Source organism: Alosa pseudoharengus, unplaced genomic scaffold (assembly GCF_046254945.1).
Source record: "Alosa pseudoharengus isolate Yale_2024_CS ecotype anadromous, Long Island Sound unplaced genomic scaffold, YU_APseudo_1.1 YU_APseudo_1.1_scf_1, whole genome shotgun sequence".
Lineage (NCBI taxonomy): Eukaryota > Metazoa > Chordata > Actinopteri > Clupeiformes > Clupeidae > Alosa > Alosa pseudoharengus.
The window spans coordinates 5,932,501-5,952,510 of record NW_027468564.1 but is presented as its reverse complement, the minus strand read 5'-3'; the positions used below and the strand labels follow the sequence as shown (position 1 = coordinate 5,952,510).

At 42.4% G+C, this 20,010-nt stretch overlaps 1 pseudogene; it reads left to right on the top strand.

The window, feature by feature from the left end:
• The first annotated feature begins 1,474 nt into the window (after nt 1–1,474).
• LOC143136235 (protein NLRC3-like) lies at nt 1,475–17,098 on the top strand (annotated as a pseudogene).
• The last annotated feature ends 2,912 nt before the right edge of the window (nt 17,099–20,010 follow it).

Genomic DNA, 20,010 nt, shown 5'->3' with positions numbered 1-20,010 from the left:
TGCAGAAATGTTTTTATTTATCATTTGAGTCTCTCCATTGCATATGATCTCAAAATGTGACTGTCCACATGTGTGATAGCATCAGCAGCTGGTCCCAGCTCACTGTACAATTCAAACTAGTCAGTCTGAGCCCACAGTGCAGTGTTATAATGCCATCTAGTGGTCAATAGGAGAACACACCCTGGGGCGCATTTCCCAAAACAATTGTTGCTAACCAAGTTAGCAACTTTGTTGGTTACAATGAAATTTCCCATTGCCAACCAACTAAGTTGCTAACAGGTTAGCAGCTATGGTTTTGGGAAATGCACCCTGAGCAGTAACACTGAGGCTTGTTTGTATGAGAGGTGAATATAATGAAATTAAAGTTGCTCTTGTGTCTGTTTGTCTTTGTTGATTGGTTATCACCGGGATGCAGAGTTAGAGTTCAGTAAGTTGACAGCCGCTGAGAGTGAGGAACCGGTGATGCATTGGGCAGTTTTCACCACCCTCTGCAGTGCTTTTCGGTCGTGGGCAGAGCAGTTGCCATACCAAACTGTGACACAGTTGGTGAGGATTTTTTCGATGGTGCACTGGTAGTTCACCAGGATCGATCTGGGGAGACAGGTGGACCTTCTTTAGTCTCCTCAGAAAGAAAAGACGCTGATGAGCCTTTTTAATCAGGGTAGAGGTGTTGAGGGTCCAAGAGAAGTCCTCAGAGATGTGGACACACAGGAACTTGAAGCTGGTGACACGCTCCACCTCAGTCCCGTTATATCTCAATTCTAGATAAACTCTGCTGTGTGTATGTGTGTACAGTTAAGAACAAAAGTATTCACACCCCTGGAAAATATTGATTTAATGTTGATTTTCTCTTTATCAATATGTTTGTTATAACTGAAAATGACACTGCCACATGCCAAAAGGTTGTAAGACAATATGGTAGAAACATGGAATCCGAAAAAGGAGGGTTTTCATCTTTTTTTGTATTTTTATGAAACATTGTGTGTCCAAAATTATTCATACCCTTTTAAAATAATCAGTGGAAATATCTTTATTTGCCATCACTCACTCAAAATGGTTCTTAATACCTACCAAGCCTCTCCATGTGTCCACAATGATTCTAGACCGCATCTTGTTTAGCAGCAATCCGGGTTTTGAGTCAGGAAAGATTATTTGCCATCCCTCTGGCCTTGTGCTCACTTTTTGACGCATTGAGGTCTGGACCCTGCCTGGGCCACTCTAAAATGATGATATTGTTCTCTGTTAACCATTTCTTGCCTTGTTTGGGTATGTTTTGGATCATTGTCTTTGAGGCCCTGATTCAAGAGAGTAGGGCCTCAAAGAAAAACACTTAATCAAACATGAGATCAATGACCGAACAAGATCAACTGGTTTTCTTGGTGCTCTGAATGTGGATTTAACGTCTGGGACTGAAGCCATCGAATAAGTTGCCCACAGAAAGCACCTGAGCTTCGAGGAAATGGATAAACAGAAAAACAAATTCACAAAGCACCCATAAAGCAGGGCAAGTTTCTTTCATCATATTATTTCTTCATCGTTTACAGAGGTGTTGTGCTTAGAGTAATGTGGGGTTCTTCTGTTGATATCAATCATAGAGGTTAAAGCTGCTTTTTATGCCGTTTATGTCTTTCCTGTTTCTCTGTGCTATCTGCCTGTCTCTATGTTGTGAACAAACAATATGCTAATAATCTCAACATTGGTATAGTGCAGGTGCCTTCATTTCTTCAAAATGAAATACATGTTTTTTGTATAACACCTACTGTAGCTTATGTGGCTGATTAATGTAAAGTGTAGTCTTTGGTCTGTTGGATTTTGTTGCTGTGTCACTGTGATGGTCATGCTGATGATCTCATGATTGGTCATGAGGGAGAATTACATGGGAGTTTATGCTGCGCTGGCTTGTCTGGTTTAAAGAGTCTTGGTTACTGCAGGAAATACAATTCCTCATAAAACTACTTTAAATAAAACATATGATACTGTTCCAGTACAGATGGCATAATTTAAGTCAGAGTATAGTCAATATCAAGATTGGTTTAATAATGTGCAGAGTTATTATTACTATTATTATTGAGGTTTGATGTGTAGTGGTTAGATCTCATAGTTTTAAAAATGGTAATTTCCTTTCAGTTGTTCTCTCACACACACACTCACTTTCACGCGCACACACTCTTACACACACACACACACACACACACACACACATACACACATGTGAGAGCACATGCGTACTCACTCACTCTCACACAGACACTCAAAGTGAGAGAGGAAGTGTATATCCAGTCTGACTAGATGATCATACAGTATGTCTAGTCTAGTCCATATTCCTAGCATTCATATTTTAAACTGTAAAAAGAAACAACTGTAAAGTAGGTCATCAAATTGAACTGGCTTTTTTGTTCCCTAATTTAATCACAGTTGTTAATCTCAGATGCTTTTCTACTGAACTTTATACTTTTCTTAACTGACTTTTCTACTTTTCTTGAATTTCCCCTGAGGATCAATAAAGTATCTTATCTATCTCTGAAGGAGAAAGGAGACTTCAGGTGAACCATTTAAGCATTTCATTTCAATCTACAAACATCACTCCGCAATATTTTTCTCAACAACAGTCAGCATAGCGTAGCACAATTCGTAGCACAATTTTAGTGTAGCACAATTCCTCCACGTCCATCCTCAGCCATCTACAGTAGAAGCTGGCTGCCATACGGTCCTGTATGTACGGAATACTGCACCTAAGGGGTCAGCCGTCCCAACTGGCATCATCATATTCAGGGACTGTGCCCACTTGTATGTACGGAACACTGCACCTGAGGGGTCAGTCCCAACTGGCATCATCATATTCAGGGACTGTGCCCACTTGTATGTACGGGAACACTGCACCTGAGGGGTCAGTCCCAACTGGCATCATATTCAGGCACGGTGTCCCCCTGTATGTAGTCCCAACTCCTCACGCCTCCTCAAATGCAAAGCATTGTGGGAATTGGGTCAGCAGCTGCCCCGGTGGCTCCTGCTGTTGTTCATCCAGGTGGCCTGCAGGGGGCTCCTTTGCCAGGTCTCTCTGCAGAGAGCAGCCATCCTCCTCTACACATGTGACCTGCAGGGGGCGCTGCAGAGCTGCCATCCTCCTCTACACATGTGACCTGCAGGGGGCACTGCAGAGCAGCCATCCTCCTCTACACATGTGGCCTGCAGGGGGCACTGCAGAGCTGCCATCCTCCTCTACACATGTGGCCTGCAGAGCTGCCATCCTCCTCTACACATGTGGCCTGCAGGGGGCACTGCAGAGCTGCCATCCTCCTCTACACACGTGGCCTGCAGAGCTGCCATCCTCCTCTACACATGTGGCCTGCAGGGGGCGCTGCAGAGCTGCCATCCTCCTCTACACATGTGGCCTGCAGGGGGCACTGCAGAGCTGCCATCCTCCTCTACACATGTGGCCTGCAGGGGGCACTGCAGAGCTGCCATCCTCCTCTACACATGTGACCTGCAGGGGGCACTGCAGAGCTGCCATCCTCCTCTACACATGTGGCCTGCAGAGCTGCCATCCTCCTCTACACATGTGGCCTGCAGGGGGCGCTGCAGAGCTGCCATCCTCCTCTGAACATGTGGCCTGCAGAGGGCACTGCAGAGCTGCCATCCTCCTCTACACATGTGGCCTGCAGAGGGCACTGCAAGGAAGCCAAATCTGGATTCTTATTTGACCAATACGTTTCTTTTGCCTGGAAATGACATTAGTACAATGTACAGTCTTTTGTCTTGTGGTTATGTGTAATATGTAAAAAAATATGTTTTCTGGGACAAATAGGAGCATCATATTAAAATCAATATTTTGAATTAATAACTATGGGCTTAAACTGTAGCCGAGACTCAGATAAATTGATGTGAAACGTGTTGATGCTAGCAAATACATACATACATACATACATACATACATACATACACTATACATACATACAGGCACCCAGGGATTATGGTATCAAAATGAAATCATACTGGCTCCAGATGATCTGTGTATGTCTGTGTACATATATTTATCATTCTCCACTGTAAGACCAGGAGAGGGTGATCCCAAGAAAAGGGGTGTGTTGGCCTAAAATGACTTCCTGTGAAAAAGAGGATCACGATTGTGAGCTACTGTGGTAAGACAACAATAATAAAAACAATTATAAAGATAATAATATATTTACACTAACAATATATTTACACTTATCTCCTGTTTGTTTGCTTTTAATTAAGATAGCACGTCTCTAAGTACAATAATTGCAAAATAACATAAAAAAGTAATAATAAGAAAAGTATCATCATTTGTGTGTGGTAACAGAAGATGATTGAATGACTATTAGTGTTTATCCTCTTCCCTTTTGCCACCACCCCCGGTGATAAAGACACAAAATCCAAATCAATCAGAAAACAGACTAACACCTGTACAGGCCAAACTGGACCCCTAGATTCTAAATCTGTGTGCGAGTGTGTATGTTTGAGTGTGTGTGTGTGTGTCTGAGTGTGTTATATAGCTAATGGTATTTGTTTTGCTGTAGTCCAGACAAAAAAAAGTCACACTCCCCTACACCCAGCTGTGTGTCCATGAAGAGTGATAATTCCAAGGATTGGCGAGTAAAATTTAAAGGGGGAGACTCTTCCACTGGACAGTAAGATAATGGCTCTTAATATATATATATATATATATATATATATATATATATATATATATATATATGCTGTGTGTGTGTGTGTGTGTTTGTGTTATATAGCTGATAGTATTTGTTTTGCTGCAGTCCAGAGAAGAAGAGGTCACACTCCCCTACACCCAGCTGTGTGTCCATGAGGAGTGATAGATCCAATGATCTGCCAATCAACTTTAAAGGGGGAGACGCTACTGGACAGTAAGATAATGTCTTCGATATTTATGCTGTGTGTTTGTGTGTGTGTGTGTGTGTGTGTGTGTGTGTGTGTGTGTGTGTGCTTTTTTCTCTGGTGGTGGTGGAGCTGACCGGACATCTGAGGCTTCAGGCGTTACCGATTTACCATCATCCATCGTGTCTGGCCTCTGAAAAAAGCTTTTAAGGCTAGTCTGACTGGCCCTGGCCATGTTTGAACCATCTCACCATCTTGAACCATTTTTGAAATGCAGCATATGCGTGTTTATAATAACTTTCAAACGGTAGAACCTGTTCCTTTAAAACATAGCCAAAGGATGTATTCTTGCTTTAGTATAGGCTTACATTTTAGGCTTATTCTCAAATTCAGATTGTGTAAGGGGGAAAGGTTTATTTCAATTTCAATCATACAATTTGACAGGAGAGATTTAATTTGTCGGACATCTCATTTTTTTCCCGCCCACTGTCTGCCAATTACTGGACAACAGAAAACCCTGAATGTGTATGTGTGTGTGTGTGTGTGTGTGTGTGTGTGTGTGTGTCTGTGTGTGTGTGTGTTATATAACTAATACTATTTAGAAAACCCTGAATGTGTGTGTGTGTTATATAGCTAATAATATTTAGAAAACCCTGAATGTGTGTGTGTGTTATATAGCTAATAGTATTTAGAAAACCCTGAATGTGTGTGTGTGTGTGTGTGTGTGTGTGTTTGTGTGTGTGTGTGTTATATAGCTAATAGTATTTATTTTGCTAGTTTAGAGAAGAAGAAGAGGTCACACTCCCCTACACCCAGCTGTGTGTCCATGAGGAGTGATAGATCCAATGATCTGCCAATCAACTTTAAAGGGGGAGACTCTGCCACTGGACAGTAAGATAATGGCTTTTATATATATGTGTGTGTGTGTGTGTGTGTGTGTGTGTGTGTGTGTTATATATAGCTAATAGTATTTATTTTGCTAGTTCAGAGAAGAAGAAGAGGTCACACCCCCCTATACCCAGCTGTGTGTCCATGAAGAGTGATAGATCCCATGATCTGCCAATCAACTCCTTCACTGGACAGTAAGATAATGGCTGTGATATTAATGCTTTGTGTCTGTGTGTGTGTGTGTGTGTGTGTGTGTGTGTGTGTGTGTGTGTGTGTGTGTGTGAAAAAATGATACAAAAGGTATTTTTGAAAACCAAGCCTTGAGGGACGTGTGGGACATTAGAGAATTTTTATGCAGAGTTGGTTTGATGTCATCAGGTCAGCTGGTTAGGGAGCATAATGGATTCATAGTTTGAAAATAGACAAGTTGAAAAAAAAACAACAAACTAGAAATGTAATGCCAGAGGAATTACAATAGTGGATGGAATGTTGCTGGCTTAATGTTGGTGGGGAGATTCCTGGATAAAAAAAAACATTGAATCATTTAATCTTTGAGTTCATACAAACCCTTGCACCAAAAAACCTTGTGTGTCAAGGCGTTCTTGAGATATAACACTCAAGGTGTTTTTGACCTTGACATTTGACCTCCAACATCAATTCACTTCATCTTTGAGTCCATACAAACACTCGTACCAAATTTTAACTAAATTTCAGGCATGTATGTCAAGGCATTCTTGAGATATCGCGCTGAGTATTCATGGCCTTGACCTTTGACCTCCAACATCAACTCACTTCATCTTTGAGTCCATACAAACACTCGTACCAAATTTTAATCATGTGTGTCAAGCCGTTCTAGAGATATAATGCGCAAAGCATGAGCTATGACTGTGACTTTTACTTTGACACACGGGAAACACTTAAACAGGATCTGTAGTTTTAGGGAGCGCCAGATTGTATGCTTAGAAGCTGAGACAGTTGGATTCACAGGTGACACCTGTGCCCGTGTTCTGATTAGCCCGGGAACTACTCTGGGAGCTTAACGAGCACAGCTGGCTTTAAGCTATATGACATCACAGCCTCCATTCAAGTCTATGGGGGGAAAATTAGCTTTTTATCATTTTTAATCCCCTATTTCTCAAAAAGTATAAACTTTTTGAAAAATCTGAAATGATAGCTTTTTACTAAAATGTAAAAAAAAAGGTTATAATAATAATAAGAAGAAGAAGCCAGGAAATTTCAAGATAGTGGATTCCATCTACTATAATAAGAAGAAGCCAGGAGATTTCAAGATAGTGGACTCCATCCACTATAAAAATGTGCACGGTTGGTTTGATGTGACTAGGACAAATGGTCAGGGAGCACAATGGATTTAAATGTTGAAGAAAAAAAGATTTGGAAACCAAGACTTAGATGGATTTGATATGACTAGGTCTGTTTGTATGTTGTCAGGTAAAATAATGTATTACATTTTGAAAATCAGGTAAAATGTTTTTTTTTTTTTAATCCAAGTCTTGTGGCAGGGACATTAACATTAGTCTCTGTTGCACAGTTGGTTTGATGTCATGAGGTCAATCGGTAAAAATAGCATAATGGATTTACATATTTAAAACAAGGCTAGAAATTTTTTTTTTTTTTTTAAAAAGTTGGATGTACAAATCAAGCCTTGAAGGCTACCATGAGTAAAGGTAGTTTCCATCCTGTACAGTTAATTTTGAATGTTAAATGAATGTTAAACATTAAAGCATCTTTACCATGGTTGTTTTTGAATGGTTTGATTTAGTCTTAAATAACGCCTTTTGGCTTTCATGTGCAGATATCAGCTGATCAACAAATCCAACCTGCAGAAGAAGTTTCAATGTCTGATTGAGGGAATCACACAACAGGGAGACACCAGACTCCTCCAGGAGATCTACACAGAGCTCTACATCACAGAGGGGGGAAGAGGAAAGGCCAATGATGAACATGAGGTCAGACAGATAGAAAAGGCATCCTGGAGAAAAGCAACGCAAGGCAGACCAATCAAATGCAGTGACATCTTTAAACCCTTATCTGGGCAAGACAAAGTAATCAGAACAGTGCTGACAAAGGGGGTGGCTGGCATTGGAAAAACAGTCTCTGTGCAGAAGTTAATTCTAGACTGGGCTGAAGGAACAGCTAATCAGGATGTCCAATTCATATTTCCTCTTCCTTTCCGGGAGCTGAACCTGATGAAGAAGAGCAAACTCAGTCTGATGGATCTTATTCAGCACTTTTTACCAGAAATGAAAGATCCCAGAGTCTTTACCAGTTCAGAGCACAGAGTGATGTTCATCTTTGATGGTCTGGATGAGTGTCGACTTCCTCTACATTTCCACTCCAACCCGAGGTGTTGTGATGTGACAGAGCCAGCCTCAGTGGACGTGCTGCTGACAAACCTCATCAAGGGGAATCTGCTTCCCTCTGCTCTCCTCTGGATCACTACCCGACCAGCAGCAGTCTATCAGTCAATCAGATCCCGTCTGACTGTGTGGACCAGGTGACAGAAATAAGGGGATTCAATGACCCACAGAAAGATGAGTACTTTAGGAAGAGAATCAGTGATGAGAACCTGGCCAGCAGAACCATCGCACACCTGAAGTCATCCAGGAGCCTCTACATCATGTGCCACATTCCAGTCTTCTGCTGGATTTCAGCCACTGTTGTAGAGAACAAATCAAAAGCATCAGAGAGTGTAGAAATGCCAAGGACTCTGACTCAAATGTACACACACTTCCTGATCATCCAGATAGGCATAACAAAAGTCAAGTACACAGAGAGAAAAGAAACAGATGAAGAGACAATTTTCAAACTGGGGAAACTGGCTTTTCGACAGGTGGAGAAAGGCAATCTGATCTTCTATGAGGAAGAGCTGAGAGAGTGTGGCATTGATGTCACAGAAGCATCAGTGTACTCAGGAGTGTGTACTCAGATATTCAGAGAGGAGTCTGGGCTGTACCAGGGGAAGGTGTTCAGCTTTGTGCATCTGAGCATCCAGGAGTTTCTAGCAGCTTTGCATGTATTCCTCTGTCTCAGAAACAGACAGAGAAACATGTCTGACCAACAGCAAACCTCTCAGCTCTCTGCTCTATTCAGAGTTGCAACACTTCATGACCTACACAAGACTGCAGTGGAACTGGCCTTGCAAAGAAAGAATGGACACCTGGACCTTTTCCTTCGCTTCCTTCTGGGCCTTTCTCTGGAAACAAATCAGAATTTGTTAAAGCTACTACTGCCACTGAGCAGTAGCCAATCAGATAGCTCAGAGCAAACAGTCCAGTATGTAAAACAGAAGATAAGGGATCAAAGTAGCTCAGACAGAAGAATCAACCTATTCTACTGTCTGAATGAGCTGAATCACCATGCTGTAGTGGAGGACATTGACAGGAGCTCAGGAACTTTGTATGTTGACATGCTCTTACCAGGAGAGGAAGACTAAAAGATTTGAGTATGAGATGTCAGAAGAGCAGCTGGCTGAGTTTGACCTGCAGAAGTACATAAAGACTCCAGAGAAAGATCAGACTGAACTCCTCAGTCCAGATGATGTTCTTCAGAAGCTACTGCCAGTGACCACAACATCCACATCAGCTGGGTAAGTAACACACTTTGTGTGTGTGTGTGTGTGTGTGTGTGTGTGTGTGTGTGTGTGTGTGTGTGTGTGTGTGTGTGTGTGTGTGTGTGTGTGTGTGTGTGTGTGTGATCTTTTAAAATGTCTGGAGTTCATTCCTCTACCTAACTGGTGATTTGGCGGCTGCTACAGTAGCATTCATAAGTGACAGCCAAGTCCACCAAAGCTCAATGGAAATCGTGCTAGACCTGATGTGTGCACTATGCCTGTGTGTCAAATTAGTTTTAGGCTTGATTGTCTTGCAGGGCATAGTAGTTGAGGCAAACACATACAAGCCCTCACAAATACAACATGGAAGATGAAAGACAAATGTGTTGGTGGGTGGTTGGGTGTGCAGAGGATTGGTGATTCATTTTCAAATGTTTTATTCTGTTTCAGACTGGTTAACTCTAATCTGACAGCCAAGAGTTGTTCTTATCTAACCTCTGCTCTGACCTCACACTCCTCAAGTCTCAAACTGCTGAATCTGAGTTACAATGAGCTGCTGGACTCAGGAGTGGAACTTTTATGTCCTGCTCTTTGTCATCAATATTGCAAACTGGAGAAACTACAGTAAGCATAATTTCATGTAGTGAATTTGTGTGAGCATGTTTTGTGTGCATTTGTGTATGTGTGTGTGTGTGTGTGTGTGTGTGTGTGTGTGTGTGTGCGTGTGTGTGTGTGCATGTGTGTGTGTGTGTGTGTGTGGAGTTAAAGACAGTAGTTAGTGTGTATGTGGGGAGGAGTGTGTCTGAGTGTGTTGAGAGGAAATGTGTTGGTGAGTGTGTGTTTGTGTTTGTGTTACAGAGAGGGAGAATGTTTCCGTGTGAGTATGACATACTTATTGTTGTGTTTCAGACTGGTTAACTGTATTATGACAGAGAAGAGCTGTTCCTATCTGGCCTCTGCTCTGACTTCACACTCCTCAAGTCTCAGACTGCTGGAGCTGAGTAACAATGAGCTGCTGGACTCAGGAGTGGAACTTTTATGTTCTGCACTTTGTCATCGAAACTGCAAGGTAGAAGTGCTACAGTAAGTATCATTACATTGGCGAATGCCAGAATCTGTGAATCTTGCCAGAATTTTGTGAAATCGATGTAATTGGGTTTTAAGAATACATTTCTTTGTAAGGTTGTTGAATGAGAACCAATCTTTTTTGTATTTGAAGGGGTTGGTTCCAAAATGCTATATCTCCATTTTTAAAAACATTAAACATGTAATTTAATTGTGTATTTCAAGTAATATCAATAAAATTGCAATTGTGTTGTTTTACCCAATTACAGTTCTACTGAAATTACTTGGAAAACAAAATGTAAAAACTTGATTCATGAAAATTCATTAAAATGGAGGATATAGCGTTTTGGACCAAACTCATATTTTGGACCAAACTCTTCATTTGTAGGAAAATGTGTGGGAATGTGTTTGTGTTGAGAGAGAGTGTGTTTGCATGAGGGTTTGTGCAAGAGAGAATGTGTATGTGAGAGAGGGGTCTTGTTTGTCATGTTTAAGGGAGAGCAGCGTGTGTGGGTCTGTGTGTCTGAGTAAAGGATTGGTGATTGATATTCAGATGTTCAACTCTGTTTCAGGCTGGAGAAGTGTAATCTGACTGAGAAGAGCTGTTCCTATCTGGCCTCTGCCCTGACCGCAGACTCCTCAAGTCTCAGAATGCTGCACCTAAGTAGCAATAAGCTGCTGGATTCAGGAGTGGAACTTTTATGTTCTGCACTCTGTCATCAAAATTGCAAACTGGAGGAACTATGGTCAGCATAATTTCATGAAGTGAGTGTGTATGGAGAGGTTATGTTTGTGTGTGTGTGTGTATGTGTGTGTGTGTTGGGGGGGGGGGTCTAATATAATCGGCGTGAGTAAATCTTCCTATTTTGACAGTCTGAACTACTCATCATCTTTAAGCACATTTTTCCAAATAAACCAAAGAGAGTGACATCTGACATTTAGGAGAAAGCAAGACAAGTTCAAGCAGCGTGTTGGTAATTTGACAATGAGTCGGCGCATTTCAGCAGAAAGAATCTGCACACAGGACCGTGTATGCAATACGAGAATACAACTTGAGATTTTTTCTATATGTATTTAAGTATAGTATAAGTGTTACTGCCTAAGTAGTATAAAGTATAAGTAAGTATATATACTCTTTTGATCCTGTGAGGGAAATTTGGTCTCTGCATTTATCCCAATCCGTGAATTAGTGAAACACACTCAGCACACAGTGAACACACAGTGAGGTGAAGCACACACTAATCCCGGCGCAGTGAGCTGCCTGCTTCAACGGCGGCGCTCGGGGAGCAGTGAGGGGTTAGGTGCCTTGCTCAAGGGCACTTCAGCCGTCCTACTCGTCGGGGTTCGAACCAGCAACCCTCCGGTTACAAGTCCGAAGCGCTGACCAGTAGGCCACGGCTGCCCCAAGTGTCAGAATGCTGCACCTGAATAGCAATAAGCTGCTGGACTCAGGAGTGGAACTTTTATGTTCTGCACCTATTTGTTTGACCAAAGACTTTGATCTAGCCTAACATGACTATTTAAAGGTAATTCATTGTCAAAGCACAGCACACAATGTAAATGAACAATGTAAATGTCTAACAAACAACAAAACACACACAAACTGCTACTTTTACTGACTATAAAATCATAAACATTTAGGCACTTTAAGATGATGAACCCAAAATGTACCTGCACAGTGCAAAAGTGCACTAAATTCAACAGAAATGACTCCACACACCTGGAGGAGGTCTGTGTCCTTTCTTTTCCAGATATTTTTGGATTTCAAATTTTGGCCACGGTATTCTTTCCTTATCGGGTATTGAGATATGTATGGCAGGTATTGTATCAAAGTCATAATTTTGCTATTGTGAAAACCGTAGTAGAGGATGGTGGTTTAATATTCAGATGTTTAAACTCTGTTTCAGCCTGAGTTACTGTAATCTGACTGAGAAGAGCTGTTCCTATCTGGCCTCTGCCCTGACCGCACACTCCTCAAGTCTCAGACTGCTGAACCTGAATCTCAATGAGCTGCTGGACTCAGGAGTGGAACTTTTATGTCCTGCTCTTTGTCATCAAAACTGCAAACTGGAGGAACTACAGTAGGCATGATTTCATGTAGTCAGTAGCAAATTTGTGTGGGGAGGGTGTGTGTGTGTGTGTATGTGTGTGTGTGAGAGAGAGAGAGAGAGTGAGAGAGATTGTGTGTGACAGGGTGAGAGTGTTTAGATGGAAGATAGAGAGTGTTTGTGGGTTGGGGAGCATTTATGGTAGAGTGTGTGTGATTGTGGCTGGGGGGAGAGAGGGTGTGTAAAGGACAGTGAATGTTGGGGAAAGTGTGTGTGGGCGTGAGGACTGTTCAAAACGTTTAACTCTTTTTCAGGCTATGGTACGGTAATCTGACGGATAAAAGCTGTTCCTATCTGGCCTCTACTCTGACGTCAGGTTCCTCAAGTCTCAGACGGCTAGACCTGAGGTTCAATAACCTGATTAGTGAATCAGCTGTAAAGCAGCTCTCTGCTCTAGTGGAGGACCCACACTGCAAACTGGAGAAGCTAGAGTGAGTAAATAGTATAGGATGTATGTAAGTGTATAGACTCTTTTGATCCCGTGAGGGAAATTTGGTCTCTGCATTTATCCCAATCTCTGAATTAGTGAAACACACTCAGCACACAGTGAACACCCAGTGAGGTGAAGCACACACTAATCCCGGCGCAGTGAGCTGCCTGCAACAACAGCGGCGCTCGGGGAGCAGTGAGGGGTATAGGTGCCTTGCTCAAGGGCACTTCAGCCGTTCCCACTGGTCTGTGCTCAAACCGGCAACCCTCCTGTTACAGGTCTGGAGTGCTAACCAGTTGGTCACAGCTGCCCCTAATACCTGCATGCCACTCAGATCTTTAGAACATGAGAACCAACATGGCTGTCTTTTATATTCTGTTCTCTCTCTCTGTCTCCCTGTCTGTTTCCTCTGTGCATCTGCTTTTACTCATCCACCATCTTTCATCTCTATCTCCCCCTTCTTCTTGCCCACTCTCTCCATCTCATGTTTGTGTATTTTTTTCTTTCTGTCTTTCTGTCTGTGTTAAAGTATTATCATCATTTAGTCCTCATTTAGTCCTTTGGGGCAGCCGTGGCCTACTGGTTAGTGCTTCGGCCTTGTAACCGGAGGGTTGCCAGTTCGAACCCCGACCAGTAGGCACGGCTGAAGTGCCCTTGAGCAAGGCACCTAAGCCCTCACTGCTCCCCGAGCGCTGCTGTTGATGCAGGCAGCTCACTGTGCCAGGATTAGTGTATGCTTCACCTCACTGTGTGCTGAGTGTGTTTCACTAATTCACGGATTGGGATAAATGCAGAGACCAAATTTCTCTCACAGGATCAAAAGAATATATATACTTATACTTATACTCATATGTGTTTTTTGGTTGTGTCCTTTTGCCTAACCCCCCTCAATGATTCCTGATTCATGTTTTTTCTTCAACAGATTAACTGACAAATGCAATTACAGCAATTAAATGAAATTGATACACAACTTAAATAAAGAATTTCATATTTAAGCATGTAAATACAATATTCCAATTAACAATCTATTGTGCAATAAATAATTGGCTCTTCATTTTCCAAGACTAAAGCACGATCTGATTCATTGGGCTATTGGGCACTCTGGTTAAAGGCACCCTTAAGAGCTTTTTACCTTAACATAATGTTTCCAAAATCATTTTGATGGCAACATAACCTCATAACATGACGAACAGCACTTCTGACACTGTCTGAGCGGCCCTCTACAGGCGAACCTTTAGGCGAACCAGATTGATTCTGTGTTCGGGTAGGAAATCAAAATGGGAATGAGCTGCTCTGCTACAGGATCTCTTTCTGTCTGGTCATAACAATCGCCTACAAAAAAGATACCATCTTTGCCCATATAAGGAAATCTGGGGCCGTATTTTACAAAGCCTTTTATCTTACCACTAGGAGTACTCCTAAATTGCACTAAAAGATTTTAGCTAGGAGTTTTCTCTTAAAAGTTATTCACAAAGCCTTTCAGACCTACTCTTAGTAAGGAAAAATGACAACTCCTAAACTAAGAGTGAGTCTTTGTTGCTATGGATGACGTCATTACTCATGCACAAGCTTGACTGAAGTGACCACCTTGATTGGCTGATGATTGTAACGCTTGTTGATGATTGTAACAATGATTGTAACGCAACGTAACGGAATGATTCCAAACACCTCCGATGATGAGTGACAGGTGACAGGTCTGAGAATGCGTGCGCTACACAAGTAGTGCGAAGGACGGAAGATGATGAATAACTGAATAAAAAGGCCTAGCCTAAATGAATAAAGAGTAAGGCAAAACAAATAGCCTAGTAGCCTAATGAAACATAGGCCTACGGATTGATGCAGTATCTTTGCAACATTATTAAATTAATCTGTCACCATATGCCTACGTTTGCAAAGAAGAGAACATTTTAATTTGATTCACAATGAAACGTTACATTTAATTTACGTGTTAACAATGAGTAGTTTTAGTTGTTGTTGGTGGCGTTATTGCGTCACTTTTATGAATGCAAAATTGTTCCCTCGCGATTGGAAACTCCTGTTGCCGCATAGGCTACGCATTTCAAAACATCGCAACGTGAAATGCCACAAAAAGCTGTTTGTGAATAGGTCTTAGTGAGTTAGGAGTCCTCTCGACTTCTTTTAAGCTGTCCCAGACTTAGCTGCTACTTTTAGGTCTAAAATGCTTCGTGAATTACTTTTAGTGAGAAAAATTAGGAGTGACACGCCCATTATTTTTAGGAGTTGCTCCTAAATTCGCCACTTAGGAGCTACTTTTAGCCTTAAAATTCTTTGTGAATACGGCCACTGGTATCTTGAGATTTTTCCTATGGGAAAATAGCGTGGGGATTTTGAATTATCACACCTGTTAAACTCTCGCAGGGACGAAGATATCGGAAATGCTCTGCACATTTTTGTCCTCCTTTTGTCCATCTATTTAATTAAATCAGCAGTATTTGATGTGCAAGTTCATCCAATATTTCAGAGTAAACACAAATCCAATAGGCTATAATGCCAGTGAGAGTGCTAATCCTATTGATCTTAGTGTGTCTCAGGCTCCCATGCCCAAGGTCACAGGTTCAAGCCCAGTGAAGGACTGTTTAACACAAGTCAGGTCACAAACACCATGAAGGGAATGTACAGCCATCCTGATTGGCTGAGTCGGACGCCACTCTCTAAGTGCTTGTGATTAGACCAGTGGTGTTGGACTTTTTAGCTCCACCCTTACTGTTTCTGCTGCAGTGTGTCAAATGTATGAATTTGTTTCTTATGGCTTCTGTTAGTGATGTCACAATAGAGCCCTCTGTCTCCCATGCGGTCTGGCTCACTGGGAGACGGTTGTCATGGACACTGATTGATGATCATCTTCTCTACTTTATTCTACAGAAGCAAATGGGGAACAGTAGAGTGTTGAGCCATGGCCCTGAACTGGATGGGGTCCCACACACACACACACACACACACACACACACACACACACACACACAGATCAAATGGGGAACAGTAGAGTGTTGAGCCACAGCCCTGAACTGGATGTGTGCGTCTGTCTGTGGAGCAGAAGCTCATTACGTGAGGGTGGAATCCAGCACACACATACACATACACACACACACACACACACACACACATACACACACACACACACACACACACACACACACATACACACACACAAGCACATACACACACACACACACACACACACACACACACACACACCAGTGTCTGTTTTGCAGAATGTGGACTGGGGTAGACCACCATCTGATGTAAAATAAAATATGTTTTATTGTTCCCTCATACATATGTAACCATATGGACACTGTCGTTGAAAGTGTGTGTGTGTGTGTGTGTGTGTGGCAGGAGAGTCAGTAACGGTAGTAGTGATGTAGAAGCCAAACGGAGTTTTGAGTTGAATTCCATTCATTCTTTAATAGTATTACAGGTAGTGTGTGAGGGTGCTTGTGTGTGTGTGAGTGAGTGAGTGGGTGAATGAGTGTGTGAGTCCACGCATATCAGCTGAATTAATAAATAAAATACATGTTTTATTGTTCCCTCATACAGATGTAACCATATGGACACTGTTATTGAAAGTGTGTGTGTGTGTGTGTGTGTGCGTGTGTATGGCCATGGACGGATTATGAACTTTCGGGCCCCTGGGCCCAGATGTATTAAGGGCCCCCGACTAATTGTCACATATGTGGGATGGGGGGGGGGGGGGGTTATGGGGTCCTCCCCATGTGATTTCCTGTATTCTGGTGCATTTTGGGGATGGCCAATACTAAATTCAATCAGATTCATAGCCTACATCCTGATGTGTTGATATTGAGGCAATGATTCCATGCAAAGGCTTGGACTTCAGGGCCCCCTGACCCCTTGGGCCCCTGGGCCTGGGCCCGGTAGGCCCGTGCAGTAATCCATCCAGGTGTATGGCAGGAGAGTCAATACCGGTAGTAGTGGTGTAGAAGCCAAATGGAGTTTTGAGTTGATTTCCATTCATTCTTTAATAGTATTACAGGAAGTGTGTGAGGGTGCATGTGTGTGAGTGAGTGAGTGAGTGTGTGAGTCCACGCATATCAGCTGAATTAATAAATTACTGTTTGCTTTGAAAAAACTGCTGTCCAACAATCAGGTCTGCTTTTACAATGTTTTTTTGTACAATATTTAATAAATTCAGATGAAAGTGTAGATTTTCTGAGTATGTATTTCTAGTAAATGTTTTTTACTGTGTGTACATACTTTGAGTATAGTACATACATTGTCGTGTGTGTGTGTGTGTGTGTGTATGTGTGTATGTGTGTATGTGTGTATGTGTGTGTGTGTGTGTGTGTGTGTGTGTGTGTGTGTGTGTGTGCGCGCTCCACAGAACACAGGCTCTCAGGTGAAAAACAGGAAATCTATAAATACTTATAAGGCAGTTGAACTTATTTCAGTAACAAAATAATCTTTTAAATGATTCACTGCAGAAATGTATTTATTATGCGAGGTACACCAGTGCATATCATCTCTAAAATTCACTTGTTGATAACATCAGCACCTGTGGATCCTTAAAAAGTGTTAATATGTCTGATATTTCATTTTTGATATTAAAGGCCGTAAAATGTAGCCTATCTGGAATTGTATGAGGGCAGGCATTAAATTTGATCATCGTGTCGTTTAGCTTACATTCAGACCTGCCAACCTGTACGTATTGTATTAGCTGCGCATTTTGACACTGGAAGTAGGCTACGCTGGTACACTTTCCCTCTTTTATAAGTTTGACCTGAATCTTTTACTGTCTATGGTTTGACCTGGTGCACAGTTGGGTTGCCAATGGCTTCGAGCCAGTTTTAGACCAACCACAGCACAGGATTAAAAAAAAAATATTAGCTTATATATTGGACCAAACAACACCAAACAACAGCTGTTGACCTCTCCTCTCGTTCTCCCTCTTTAGTCTGGGTCAACTGTTGACCTCTCGTTCTCCCTCATTCATTGAGTGAGGACCGTTGATGAGCTCCTTTGCAAAAAAAGGGTGGAAAGTGAAAGAAAGTGGGATAGAACATTATGTCCAATATTCCAATATATGGTTTAATGTTCTGCATTATGTCCAAAATTCCAATATGTGGTTTAATGTTCTGCATTTCTCATTAGTGAGTCACTTTGATACTAAAAGTATGATTCTATGTAATGACTGTATGATATCTGTACTGTCCCTGTGTATATCTGTGTGTGACTGCATTTAGAGTGGGAATATTATGACTTGCATTGTGTTTCACTGTTCTGCATGGCTGCGTCAGTAGCTATCTGCTCCGGATTGCCAGGTTGCCACTAATCAGAGTCTGATTCAGTGTAGTCCACGTGAGATGGGATGACCAACGCCATCTCCCGTCAACCTGGAAGGATACTTAAACCCTAACTATTTCCTTGTCTAGTTAGAGCAGCTGATGGATCTTTAGTTGAAGTCATGCTGTCTCTCCCTTGATGCGCATCATTGTAAATAAACTCTGTTCCTGATTTTTCATACTATTGGTCTGACTGGGTCTCTATCTATGGTATCAAAATTACCATCAAAAGAGATTAAGAATTAAGTTAATGTATGTGCATTTTTGCAACCTAGTTTGGTTGTTCATCAGCTAGCCAAGTAAGTTATGTTGTCCATGTAGGCTAATGCAGGTGGTCAAACGTAACTTTTAACAGTAGCCTGCAGATTTTTCCAAATGCCGGTATCTTGCAATGTTACTCAAAGTGGAACTATATTTCATGATTATAGAGCATTTATTCTATACTCTACTATACTATTTCTATAACGTTACTTAAACGTTCTATAACGTAATTTAGAGACCCATCTATTTTCTTTGGCCTTTAAGGTCCATTAATTCTCCCCTTGTTTGTTTATGTATCTTATTTCTATTTCTTTTCAGCATTATATTAACTGCCATCTTTACCTTTACTGTACATTTTGCTCTAGGTCTATAGTAGTAGTAGATTTATTAACCATATCTTCTTTTTTCTACAATCATAATCAGTTTATCATTATTATTACTATTATTTGTTGTATGTTTATTTATTTTTTGCCACTTATATTTTTGTTTTTAATTACTGTTTTTATTTTATTTCTGTGCACCTTGGGTCAATTGCATTGTGTTTAAGTGTGCTATACAAAAAAATGTGACGTCGAGCCACGCTGCGCTGTGCTGTCACCTTGACCATTGGAGCTGCAGCCATCCTGACCATTTGGAGACGCGTCGAGCTGCACTGTGCTGCTTCCATGACCATTTGGAGAGGCGTCGAGCTGCACTGTGCTGCCCTGACCATCAGAGAGGTGTAGAGATGCACTGATCATCAGAGAGGTGTCGAGCTGCCCTGACCATCAGAGAGGTGTTGAGCTGCACTGTGCTGCCCATCAGAGAGGTGTCGAGCTGCCCTGACCATCAGAGAGGTGTCGAGCTGCACTGTGCTGCTCTGACCATCAGAGAGGTGTCGAACTGCCCTGACCATCAGAAGGTGTCGAGCTGCCCTGACCATCAGAGAGGTGTCGAGCTGCCCTGTGCTGCCCATCAGAGAGGTGTCCAGCTGCACTGTGCTGACCATCAGAGAGGTGTCGAGCTGCACTGTGCTGCCCATCAGAGAGGTGTCCAGCTGCACTGTGCTGACCATCAGAGAGGTGTCGAGCTGCACTGTGCTGACCATCAGAGAGGTGTCGAGCTGCACTGTGCTGCCCTGACCATCAGAGAGGTGTCGAGCTGCCCTGACCATCAGAGAGGTGCCGAGCTGCACTGACCATCAGAGAGGTGTCGAGCTGCACTGTGCTGCCCTGACCATCAGAGAGGTGTCGAGCTGCACTGTGCTGCCCTGACCATCAGAGAGGTGTCGAGCTGCCCTGACCATCAGAGAGGTGCCGAGCTGCCCTGACCATCAGAGAGGTGTCGAGCTGCCCTGACCATCAGAGAGGTGTCGAGCTGCACAGTGTTCATAACCATCTCAACCAGTGCATCATCGATCAGAATGCGTGGAGGAGCAAGCTGAGTGGACGCACTGATTGGATGGGGAGAGAGTGGAGCTGATTGGATGGGGAGAGAGTGGCGCTGATTGGATGGGGAGAGAGTGGTGTTGATTGG